Source organism: Lycium ferocissimum, chromosome 9 (assembly GCF_029784015.1).
Source record: "Lycium ferocissimum isolate CSIRO_LF1 chromosome 9, AGI_CSIRO_Lferr_CH_V1, whole genome shotgun sequence".
NCBI lineage: Eukaryota > Viridiplantae > Streptophyta > Magnoliopsida > Solanales > Solanaceae > Lycium > Lycium ferocissimum.
The window spans coordinates 13,830,082-13,843,232 of record NC_081350.1 but is presented as its reverse complement, the minus strand read 5'-3'; positions in this window follow the sequence as shown (position 1 = coordinate 13,843,232).

Genomic DNA, 13,151 nt, shown 5'->3' with positions numbered 1-13,151 from the left:
GTAAATACACCCCATAAGTAAATGTAGAATTAGATAAACTACAAGTTCTCAAAAATAAATCATAAATTTCATGTTTTTTTTAAGCAGTGCTTACGAAATTTCCATCACAATTTAAGTAGTAAAGTGATTTAAATTAAATTTAACAATTATAGAATAGCATAAGTATTTATAATACACTCCCTCCGTCCATTTTTATTTGTCCATTATACTAAAAATATGTGTCCACTTTTACTTATAAATTATATAGTTTGAAAAACCAAGATATACTTTACCATTATATACCTATTTTAACCTTATTATTAAGTACTCCAATTCATTTCTCATTTTATTTATTGCTTATTAAAAGTGTTACAAGTCAAATATAAACAAGTAAACATGGATGGTGGGAGTAATAAACAAAGAAATTATAAAATAAAGAAAAATTGAATTTTGATCTCAATCCAAAATTCCCGTTGAGACCCAAGTTTTTTTATTTAAATACTCACAGATTTGAGATAAAGAGAAATGCTTAATTTAAGGATTTTGAAGTTTCTATTTGTGTGTTCTCGCTAGAGATCATAAATAAAAGAATAGAAAAGAGGAAAAGCAATATAAATAATAAAAAGATAAATTGAAAATTGGGAGAGCCGAAAAGGGAATTACTCATACAAAGGAAGTAAAAAGCACAAATAAAAATGGGAGTCGAAAAATGTTCAAGATAGATTCAAACTTGTGTCTACCAACCGTGGCACCTTTGTCTAATTTACGACTGGGGGTGGTAGGATCAAATATTTAACCTAATTTAAGCAAATTACAACATAAGTATATAAAAAAATTATTAATTTAGGGGGTGTCATGCCACCCCACCCTAAAGGGTGGATCCGCCTCTCACTCGGAGGAGTAAATAGGTCCTAATGACCGTTGAACAATCTTCTAAAAAAGTATAGAGCAGATTAAAGGTAATATGCAAATCTACATAGAGTATCTCTCCTTTTTATCAGACTGAATACTGGATTCAAAGGAGTCGGCTCTTTTACTTCTTTGGTTTTTTGCGTAAACTATAGTTTGTTGCATGTGTGAACTCATGCAAATTAACTTATATGGAAAATACCGAAGCAACAAAAAAGTAAATAGAACCTCAATTCTAAAAGTAAAACTGCCTTTATATAAGGTGACCCAACTAAAGTAACAACTTCATGAATTTTACGTTTTTCCTTTATCTACAGTTTTTCCACTCTCTCTTTTCTCGTGTTAACCCACTATGACTATGACTATGACTATGACTTTGTAATTTAAATAGTCATAGATTAGTCTTAAGATTTCTATTTTTCTCTTATATTATGACACACTAAAACTAGGCATCCAGCGAGCTCAATGGTAAATAATTATTCATATAGGATATTTACATCAAATTATGTAATTTATTTAGTTAATTGATTTAATTATATGAAAATACATGATATTGTAATTAACTATAATTAAGTGTTAAAGATCTACGTGCAAACACATGTCATGAAATTATTGACTTAATATAGACATCGGGTGCAGATAAGTTTTTACCGAGTTAAAGTCGCAAACTTCCAATTCTACACCAATAGAGTGATAGTTTCAAATCCCATTGTTTATCATCTTATTTCATTTCACCGAACCAAAAGAAAAAGGATTATCGAGTGGCAATGTGAATGGAAGGTGCAATTATGACGGTTCTTACAAAATGTTTTTTTCCTTCTTATCCACTAAACCTTTTGTCTTCCCTAATCTTGAAAAAACACATATTTTACCTAGCTAACCTATGGCTTTAGTAGCATTAAATCATTCCTGTAGGCTGCTAACTACCCTTTTTTTTTTTTTTTCTCAATGGACAAATAATTCAAAAGGGTTAGTCGTTTTACCTGTATATGAAAAAGAAATTTTGAAATTAAACTTCGGACATGCACTGATGCACACGCAAGATTATGGATATGTTCTGCGAATATTGGGATTATATTTGACTGCTATACAATAGCAGTGATCAGATAGCCTTCCATTTATTTGTTACTAGGCAATCATGTCCCATACATAGGGTCTAATGACCTACACTATGTAATTGCTCAGATCTATTTCAACATTTTTGCCGCACTCGTATTAATCCGACACAATTTGGGTATGGTACCTAATTTGGATGCTTTGACTATATCTATAGTTCTCCTTAAGCCTGGCTACCGGGCCGGTTAAAACCGATAAAACTGGTAACCGAAATCGGAACCCGCCCCGGTATACCGGCTTAACGGTTGCGGAAATCATAGTATATTGGACCGGTTACGGTTTCAAAAATGACTAACCGTTAACCGACACCAGCCGGTTGGCCGATCGGTTAACCGGTAATTTTTAAAAAAATGTTCTTTTAATTTCTAGACATTATAGCCATTATTGGGTTGTTGCCCAACTGTCCAAATTTATGATATGGCCGTTGGCAACGGCCAAGATTTTTGGTCCAAAATACCTACAATATACTTAGAATATACTTATAATATACATCTACTTAATTAAAAAATAGAAAGTTCTAGCTATATATATATTTATAAATATACAATCTTGAATTTTATAATACTCATGAGTTATTAGTAAATATAAAATTTAACTAATACATATAACTTAAACATATATACCTACAATATACTTAGAACATACTTATAATATGCATATACTTAAGTTATAAAATAGAAAGTTATATACTTAGAAAACAATTTTGAATTTTATAATACTCATAAGTTGTTAGTAAATATATAAACTTAAATAATACATATAACTTAAACACACACACATACATACTTATAGTCTTATATACATAACATATATTGATAGAATATGTAAATATTCATTAGAAGATTTTGTAGTCTACTATTTTAGGTTAGCATATTTTGTATATTGTGTAATCTCCTATTTTAGGTTAGAATATTATTCTCCTATTTTGTATATAAACCAATTCAAGTAATGGAAGGAGACAAGGAAAATATTTCTTACATGGTATCAGAATAGGGTTTCTTTCTTCTTCCTCCTTCCGCTACGCCCTAAATCCCTATTTTTTGTTTTCCTCCCTAAGCCGTCGCCCCCTTCTTTTTTTCCCATGGCCGACGCACCAACCACCCCGGCTAAGCCCACGTTCCACCCGGCCCTCGCGGTCTCCAATATCAAGAATCACATCTCTGTTACTCTTGAGATGGAAAACTCACAATATGGTACATGGGCCGAGCTTTTCAAAATTCATGCTCGTTCTCACGGGTCCTTCATCACATCATTCCTCCACCTAAGGGTAAGGAGAAGCCGGCTCCCAAAACTGATGAGGAAATTGAATTATGGACCACCATTGACGCCACCGTGCTTCAATGGATTTATTCGACGATTTCGAATGATCTGTTAAACACTATCCTCGAACCGGATGCTACTGCCATGGAGGCTTGGGACCGCTTACGTGATATCTTCCAAGATCATCAAACTTCTCGTGCGGTGACTCTTGAACAAGAATTCACGACGACTCGTATGGAGGATTTTCCCAATGCCTCCGCCTATTGTCAACATCTCAAGAGCCTTGCCGATCAACTGAAAAACGTTGGGGCTCCCGTCACGAATAGCCGCCTTGTCCTTCAACTGGTCTCGGGTCTCACTGATGCATACAAAGGGGTTGGGATACAAATTCGCCATGCAAAGCCGCTCCCACCATTCACTGAGGCTCGGTCTTCTCTTGTTTTGGAAGAACGTGAACTTGCGGCTATGGTGTCTCACGGGTCTGGCTCGGCTATGGTGGCCTCGGTCGACGACGCGCCACTCCCCTCTGATAACTCAAGCTCACGCCGAGGGAAATCAAAAAATTCCCGCGGCCAAAATTCTGGAACTGGCGTGGGGGGCTCGGGCCGCCTCGAGCGACGGCAAAATCACGGTGGCCGCGATACCCGCCCGGCCGGCGGCGGTCGGCGGCGGTGGACTACGGCGGTGGCGGTCGGCGGCGGTTGGCCACGGCGGTGGGTCCCCCGGCCCGGCCCCCCCGGCTCCTCCTCCCTGCCCGTACCCGACAGCCTCTTGGGCTCGTCCGCCGTTAGTCCCGCCGCGGCAGCAAGGTATTTTGGGCCCTCCTCCAGCTCAGCAGCTCTACACAGCGGCGGTGGCTTCTCCCGGGTCGTATGTTCCAACCGACATTGAGTCCGCCATGCACACCATGACCTTGAACCCGCCCGACCAAAATTGGTACATGGACACCGGAGCCACTTCTCATATGACATCCTCGGATGGTAATCTCTCGTCTTATTTTGATTTGAGCAGTCAAAATAATGCTATTGTTGTGGGAAATGGTCATTCGATTCTAATTCGTGGTTGTGGTCACACTAGTTTGCCTTCCCCAAACCCCCCTTTATCCTTACGAAATGTCTTACATGCTCCTAAACTCATTAAAAATTTAATCTCAGTCCGGAAGTTTACTACGATAATTACGTGTCCGTTGATTTTGATCCATATGGGTTTTACGTGAAGGATTTTCGAACGGGGATGCCACTAATGCGGTGTGATAGTCGGGGAGATATTTATCCGGTTACCACCATCAAATATCCAACCACCACTCCATCAAACTTTGCGGCGTTGTCTTCTCCTTTTTGGCATGCTCGCTTGGGTCAAAAGCATTGAATGTAATAAATCTAGTATTTCTAGTATTTGTCGTTCTTGTGTTCTTGGTAAACACATTAGGTTGCCGTTTGATTCTTCTATTTCTGAAACTTTGATGCCATTTGATATTATTCATAGTGATTTATGGACCTCTCCCGTGTTAAGTTCATTGGGTCATCGATATTATGTTCTGTTTATGGATGATTTTTCAAAATTTTTATGGACTTTTCCGTTGGCTAAGAAATCCGATGTTTATCCGAAGTTCTTAGCTTTGAAAACCCACATTCACACTCAATTTGAACGTCATATTAAAAATGTCCAATGTGATAATGGGAGGGAATATGATAATGATCAATTCGGAAAATTTTGTGAGTCTAATGAGATGTCATTTCGTCTTTCTTGTCCACATACGTCTTCACAAAATGGGAAAGCCGAAAGAAAAATCCGTTCTATCAATAATATCACTCGGACTCTTCTTGCACATGCTTCTCTCCCTCCTTCGTTCTGGCATCACGCCTTACAAATGGCAACATATCTTCTTAATATTTTACCAAGTAAATTATTAGGTCACGTTTCTCCTCTTCAAGTGCTCTACCAACGAACGCCATCTTACTCTCATCTTCGGGTTTTTGGGTGTTTATGCTATCCCTCTTTCCTTCTCCAACTATCCACAAATTGCAAGCCGGTCTACACCGTGTGTCTTTTTGGGGTATCCTACGAATCATAAAGGGTATAAGTGTTATGATTTATCGTCCCATAAAATCATTATTTCTCGTCACGTGATTTTTGATGAGAATGTCTTTCCCTTTTCCAAATTACATTCTCCCACTTCTATTACTTATGAGTTTTTGGACGATGGCATTTCCCCATTGTGGTTGCATCACTTGGCTTCTCTACCCCCTCCCACCGTGACCCGGCCCGCTGCCCGCCCCTCCTACCGGCCCCTCCCGCTGCCCGATCCACTCCCACGGCGGCCGGAGCCATCGCCTATTCCCTCCGCCGGCGATCCCTCCCCACCGTCACCCCGCCTTTCTTCTCCCAATCCGTCCCGAATGGTGACCCGGAGTCAGCATGGTATTTTTAAGCCAAAACGCCTCTTTAACTTAAATACCATGGTTACGAAATCCCCTCTTCCACGTAACCCTCTGACCGCCCTTCACGACCCGAATTGGAAAATGGCTATGAATGATGAATTTGATGCTCTTATTAAAAATAAGTCGTGGGAGTTGGTGCCCCGTCCACCTAATGTGAATGTTATTCGTTCTATGTGGATTTTCACTCATAAAGAAAAATCTAATGGTGACTTTGAGAGGCATAAAGCCCGTCTTGTAGGTGATGGTAAGACTCAACAGGTTGGCATTGATTGTGGTGAGACCTTCAGTCCAGTGGTCAAGTCGGCTACGATCCGTACAGTTCTCGATCTTTCCTATCAAAGAGGTGGCCTATTCATCAGCTAGATGTCAAGAATGCTTTCTTACACGGTGAGCTCCGAAAACGGTGTATATGCATCAACCTCTGGGGTTTCGAGAGATCCCACTCATCCGGATTATGTATGTTTACTCCGTAAGTCCTTATACGGGCTTAAGCGAGCCCGAGAGCATGGTACAAGCGTTTTGCGTTTATGTCTCTTCTCTTGATTTTTCAAACAGCAGATCTGACAATTCTTTGTTCATCTACAAAAAGGGGTCCGAGATGGCATACATGCTACTTTATGTTGATGATATTATTCTTACTGCTTCCTCAGATTCTCTCCGATGCTCCATTATGGCTCTTCTTGCCTCGGAATTTGCTATGAAGGATCTGGGTCCTTTGAATTATTTCCTTGGCATTCATGTCACTCGACATAAGGATGGTCATTTGCTTCACAACGCAAGTATGCCACGGAAATCATTGATAGAGCTGGGATGTCTTCGTGTAAGGCTACTTCTACTCCGGTTGATACTAAACCGAAGGTGAGCGGCACGTCGGGTGCTCATATGATGACGACTCACTATCGCGATCTCGCGGTGCCCTTCGATATCTTACTTTCACGAGGCGGATATCTCTTATGTCGTTCAACGGTATGCTTACACATGTATGCGCCGCGACGAGTTCATATGCATACTTAAGCGTATCATCCGATACATTCGGGGTACAACTTGACTATGGTTTGCATCTTTATCCGTCCTCGGTTACGGATCTTCTTTCTTACACACGATGCGGATTGGGGTGGGCCGCCCCGACACACGTCGGTCAACGTCTCGGTTCTTGTGTTTTTCTTGGGGATAACTTGATATCGTGGTCTTCGAAACGCCAACCTACCCTCTCTCGCTCGAGTGCTGAGGCGGAGTATAGGGGGGTTGCTAATGTTGTCTCCGAGTCCTACTGGCTTCGCAATCTTCTCTTGGAATGACATTGTCCTATTCATAAGGCCACTATGGTATATTGTGACAATGTGAGTGCCATTTATCTTTCGGGAAATCCGGTGCAACATCAGCGCACCAAACACATTGAAATGGACATTCACTTTGTTCGTGAGAAGGTTGCGCGCGGACAGAGTTCGTGTCCTTCATGTTCCTTCCCGCTATCGATTGCCGATATTTTCACCAAGGGACTACCACGGGTCATATTTGAAGATTTTCGGGACGGTCTCGGCGTTCGTAAGCCTCCCGTTTCGGCTAACGGGGGTGTGATAGAATATGTAAATATTCATTAGAAGATTTTGTAGTCTACTATTTTAGGTTAGCATATTTTGTATATTGTGTAATCTCCTATTTTAGATTAGAATATTATTCTCCTATTTTGTATATAAACCAATTCAAGTAATGGAAGGAGACAAGGAAAATATTTCTTACATATATAAATATACTTAAGTTAAAAATATACAATCTTGAGTTTCTTAATACTTATAACCTATGGATATATATATATATATAAACTATAGTGTTAATTTATGTGTAAAATACGTAATTAAGCAAAAAAATTAAAAAAATAAAGATTTTTGGACTAACCGGTTACCGGTTTGGTAGAAGAATGCCGGAACCGAGGAGTTAGAGCCAAACAAACCAAGCTAACTCAGTACGGGTTAACCGGTGACCGTCAACCTGAAACGGTTCGGAAACCGGTAACCCGCCGGTTTGCTAACCGGAACCGGAACCGTAACCGGTCCCGAGTCAACCGGTTGACAGGTTTAGTTCTCGCCTGTCACCGATGTGAATATAAGTTAATTGGGAATATATTTAAAGATATTATTATATATTAGTAAAAACAAAGATACTAAATAATATGACAAGTTCTTAAAAAAATCGCAAACGAAGCAAGGCCTCTTTTGACATTCAAATTTTGTCCGGTAGTAATACAGCGTATCTTGAGCTAATAAAAATCACTACTACATATAATTAAGTCATGGAGTTTAAGTTTTGTTTATTGTTAATTTAAAAGCTTTACACCACTTGTTAAATTTACATATAATAACATACATTCTTCACAACAAATCTTATATGATAATTAGATAAGTGTCGATAGCAACAAATACCTTTTGCTTTAGTCCTGCCACAAAATTAAATAAGCAAAATCTAAGATTTTCTTCTATGCCTCTCAGCTCGAGAGAGATCCAATAATCCTTATTTAAATTTCTTAGTTGCTCCCTCGTGTGATTAAATTGAGCAATAAATTTCTATGACATATTAAATTGGTGTAAAATTTCTCTAAATTTTCAAGGTATACAACTTAAATCTAAATTATGAGATTATATATGATTCCTGGTTTGACAAATTGGCAGCTTACAAAGTGTAAAGTAATGCTGAGAAGCTAAGACAAGCCTGGCAGGCTGGCACACTATCGCACCAATTGATGTATTCTTAATTTATACAAGAGATCGCTTTTATTCTACACACTGATGATTGTTTAAGTTTTTTTTTCATTTACTTTTTTTCTGTATTGTACGTTAATAATTTTGTTTCTGCATAACAATTGCTCTAGAGGAAAAGGATTTGGCATTATGTGGACACTCATCATGTCAGTGTCCAAGATAGCTTATGGAGTTGGTATTGACTTTGAACAAGTTCACGTGTTAATTTTTTCTTTCCGTTTTCATTTTTTCTTTCTCTTTTCTAATAATAAATACAACATCTTAATTTTTAAATAGTAAATTTTGGTATAAAGTGTCGTTACTAATAGTAACTTTTTTTCATGGACGGTCTGAACCGCAAAAGTTTATAGTATATATATTAATCGGAAAAGGCTCAAATATGCCGTAATGTTTTATGTGCTAGTTTACTTTATTTTGGCTCATTTATGCCGTCGAACTATAGGAAATGGACTCATTTATGTCTGAACCATATATGACAAAGTTTATATTTTTTATTAATTTGGTATATAATTGAACGATATAGACCTCTAATTGGATGTCATTTATAAAGCGCATTAATAAAAAATGTGGATGAGTCATTTTGGTACTCAAAATATTGATGAGTGGCATAAATGGCATTTATATGGTTAATGATAAATGAAGCCATTTCAGTTTTTCCGTATATTAATTAATGTTTTGTGCTACTCTTGACGCAATTTCAGTTTATGTGAGAATATTTCTAAAGATAAAACGTTTTAAAATGCTTTACTCTTTTTAATATTTATGATATTTTCTCCTAGTTTGACAAGGAAATTGACAGCCACTAAGAAAAGAAGGTGAATTTCACCATGAATACATATACTTTTATCTTAAGCTTAGTAAAAAAAATTCCTTTTACTGGAAAAAGTGAAAGGAACACCAACTAGTCCAGCCTAGAATAATATATGGAAAATTTTCCTTCAGCATTTGAAATTGCCCAGTCATGAATAATATACATTTAATGGAATAATAGAAAAAGAAAGGAAGCAGAATCAATGAATCATACGAATAATTAAGTGATGTACGGTGATATTTCAACAAATTCAAATCTTCAACAGCAATTATTAACTTTCTAGGCTTTGATTAGAGAAATAGTGGGGGCTTTATATTTTCTTTTTTTCTTTTTCGGCATTTTATTTATTTATTATTCTAAAGAGTGAGTTTTAAATTCAACGTTTAAGAGTTTTGATTTTGCACGACTGAGACCATATCTTAAAAGTAACTCTTCAGAGGGTCCACATGACATGATTCTCACGAGAAGATTAGGGAGCAAAACAAAATGCAAACTCTTTTAGAATTATCATTCGCCAATTATCTTAACGCTTGCGTTTATATATATATATATACAAATTGCAACAGATGTAACAATCTTGGCCCAGCATTTTTGCTACTTTAGATTTAATCGGATCTATTTATTCACTTGCAGAGAGATGAAATACTTGCTTCCAGGAGTGAAAATTTGGTAAAGATGCTGTTTTTGCAACATAATTGGCTAACTATATTTGGACTACATAGAATTTTCAAAAGAATTCTAGCAAAATGTTATAAGTTTCAATAGAAGATTCCATGGATCATCAATGTCTCTTGCTTAATGTCGTGATTGAATTAATTAGATTTCTTGTTGTAGACCCTCTTTATTTGTGGTTAGGTTAGTTAAAATGACATATTCCTATAAGAACTATTTTTTTTCTTCTTTTTAAACAAATATTTCTATTAGTTGTTGTAGACTAGGGAGCCCCTCTCTAGAAGCTAAGCTAATCTCGCAGCCAACCTCGTGCACATTTTGATGTGTAATAATAGAAGTAACTAAACTGTTGGACTTCATTGCCTGGCAAAACCAAATTTGAACAAATACTAGCTAGACAAATTATAAGGACAAAATTTCAGGTTAGATAAAATGAACCAAACTCTCTTATCATTAATCATAATTACTACGTATTGTTTTTCGGTATAATTATCCAGAATTTGAACCTAATGTAGTTATTTGGTATTCGAAATTCGGTTATCAAATTAATTCATTTTGCATTATATAAGGTTTATAAGAAGAAGAAAAAAAAGGTGTTTTTTAATGTAATCTTTCTATTTTCAAACTCGAACTCAAGATCGTTAGTTAACGGTGGAGTAATTTGTCTCAATACCACACGTCCACACACCCCTTTGAGACTTCTCTTCTCAATTCTCATACTCTTTAAGTTTTGTTATTAACACTACTAAATAAGAGTAAGACTATTCCTCGCAATGTGGTTTCTGGATATTGAAGGAACACCTACAGAAATATTGGTAGACACTACACAGGGGCTTTTATTAATTTGTTCTGGATTAAAATATTTATTGCCTTTTGCTTTTAGGAATTTTTTACCTAAATAATACATTATTTCAAACAATTAACAAGAATAATGCAATATTTTTAAAATTTACAGAAATAGAATAAACGTAGTTGTGAGTAACGTTTTAAGTAATATTTTATTGAAAAAATTTAACGGAAAAAGTTAGGGCGGACGGAATAAAGAAAACATAAAACGTAATTGTAAGTAACGTTTTACAAGTATTTCATTACTAGGAGTTACGACTTGTGGGTCCAAGTGATTTCATTTCTCTCACTCCTTTTTTTTTTGTGCTCATTTTCTTACTTTTTTCTCCTATTTCTCTCTCTTTTATTTCTTTCTAACAAACTACACCAAAAATGATACAACGAAAGAAATTTGCACAATTAAATTGGAGATTTAAGTTCCATAGAAGTCCCTTACTCGTTTCCTTTTCCTAACCACACATTAATTCTTATTTACCTCTTCAACTGGAAAAAAAAAGTTTATTTAATACACATACTTGTTTCACTAAAGTTTATTTAATTAAATTTTATTTTCATTTTTTGAAATATCTATCTCTTTGTAATTAATAATACTTTTACAATCAAAGATGATATTTAAAATTGCTTTGTAATTATATTATGATAAATAAATATCTTTGCATACTTTTTCGAAACATGTAAGGACAATAATGCACTTGGGCCACAAGGAACAAAAAATCATAAAAAGAGCAGCTCAGATCAATAAAATTTCACAACGAAATAAACTTTACTTATGTTTATTTAAATTGAAGGGTCTTCAATTTTATCTTTTATCATAGGGAATTGTGTAGAAACTATAATATACATTGTAGTATAGGAGATTTCTCACTTTTGTAAGAAAAAAGTAAGAAAAGAATCATAGAAAAAAAGTGTGAGAGAAATGAAAATTATCTTGGACACACAAATTGTACTTTAGCATAGAGTAATTAATAGAATCAGAGAATCGTAACTTCTAATAACGAAATACTTGTAAAATGTTACTCACAGTTACGTTTTATATTTTCGTCATTCCGTCTGTCCTAACTTTTTTCTTTTAAAATATTACCTAAAACGTTACTCACAACTACGTTTATTCTATTTCTGTAAATTTTAAAAGTATTGTATTATTCTCGTTAATTGTTTTAAATAATGTATTATTTTGGTCAAAAATTCTGCTTTTAGATAGCTAAATGAAACAAACTTTGACTAACAGTCGAAATATGTCTCCGTCATTTCCACAAAATATAGACACTTTTCAAGTAGATATATCATCCTAACTCCCTGTTATCATTAATCATAAGTTCTATAAGTATTTAATACTTTAAACATTGCAACTAATATTACTTTCCCTCTTTTATATTAGAAAAATTCTAACTTATAAAGGTTATTGAGTTCTTGTGTAATTCCTAACATCTGGATTTTAATTAAGAAGTTTGATCCCCTTCTATTTTTTTGTTTTCTTGATTTGATTTGATTTCTATTTTCTTTGGAGACTTAAATTCAAAGTTAATGTGTCTCACAACCGAGAAAAATTAGGGGGGTCATTTTGATTTTGGATCTGCGACTAATAGGTTCAAGAGATGAGAGAAAGGGAAATTAAAATAATCAATTTATTTTAAAAAAAAATAGTTGAAGTGACCTTGATAAATAAAAATGGATTTTCACCCCTCAATTTTGCTTTAAAAATCAAACTCCCTCCTTTATCCTAATAGACTTCTTAAAATTTCTATTTTACCCTTACATTATCAACTTGTCTTCGTTTCTTTTACTTCTTTAAAATCATGATTTTTTTTTTCATCTCTTTAATCTATGTAGCAAATTTTCTATAAAAAATAAATATTATTGTCGAGACGGAAAAGGAAAAGTGAGAAATACTAGTTAAGTATATAACTTAATGTCGTTCGATAATGAAATAAATGAGAATAAATAAATAATTTTTTTAAATAATGATCAAAACTTTAATATATACTTATACAAGTAAAAATAACATGTAATAATAACTTTATAAATATATTTTAATACAGGTAATACAAAATAATTAATAAAATAGAGGTATATTCCATAACAAATTCCTAAAAGATTATCTATTTATATTATAAATAAATTTTAAATAACAACCAAATGTCGTTTATATGCTGGCAATAGAGAATAAGAGGGAAGTGAAACTTAAATATACATATACATATATATGTAAAAATAACGGGTAATATACACACACACACACACATGCATGCATGAACTAAAATATCAAACATAAAAAGTAACATTAGATTTTGTGATAAATTTATAAAAGGATTATTCTACTTATAATATGAAATTTAAATAAAAATCTATACATATCTAGGT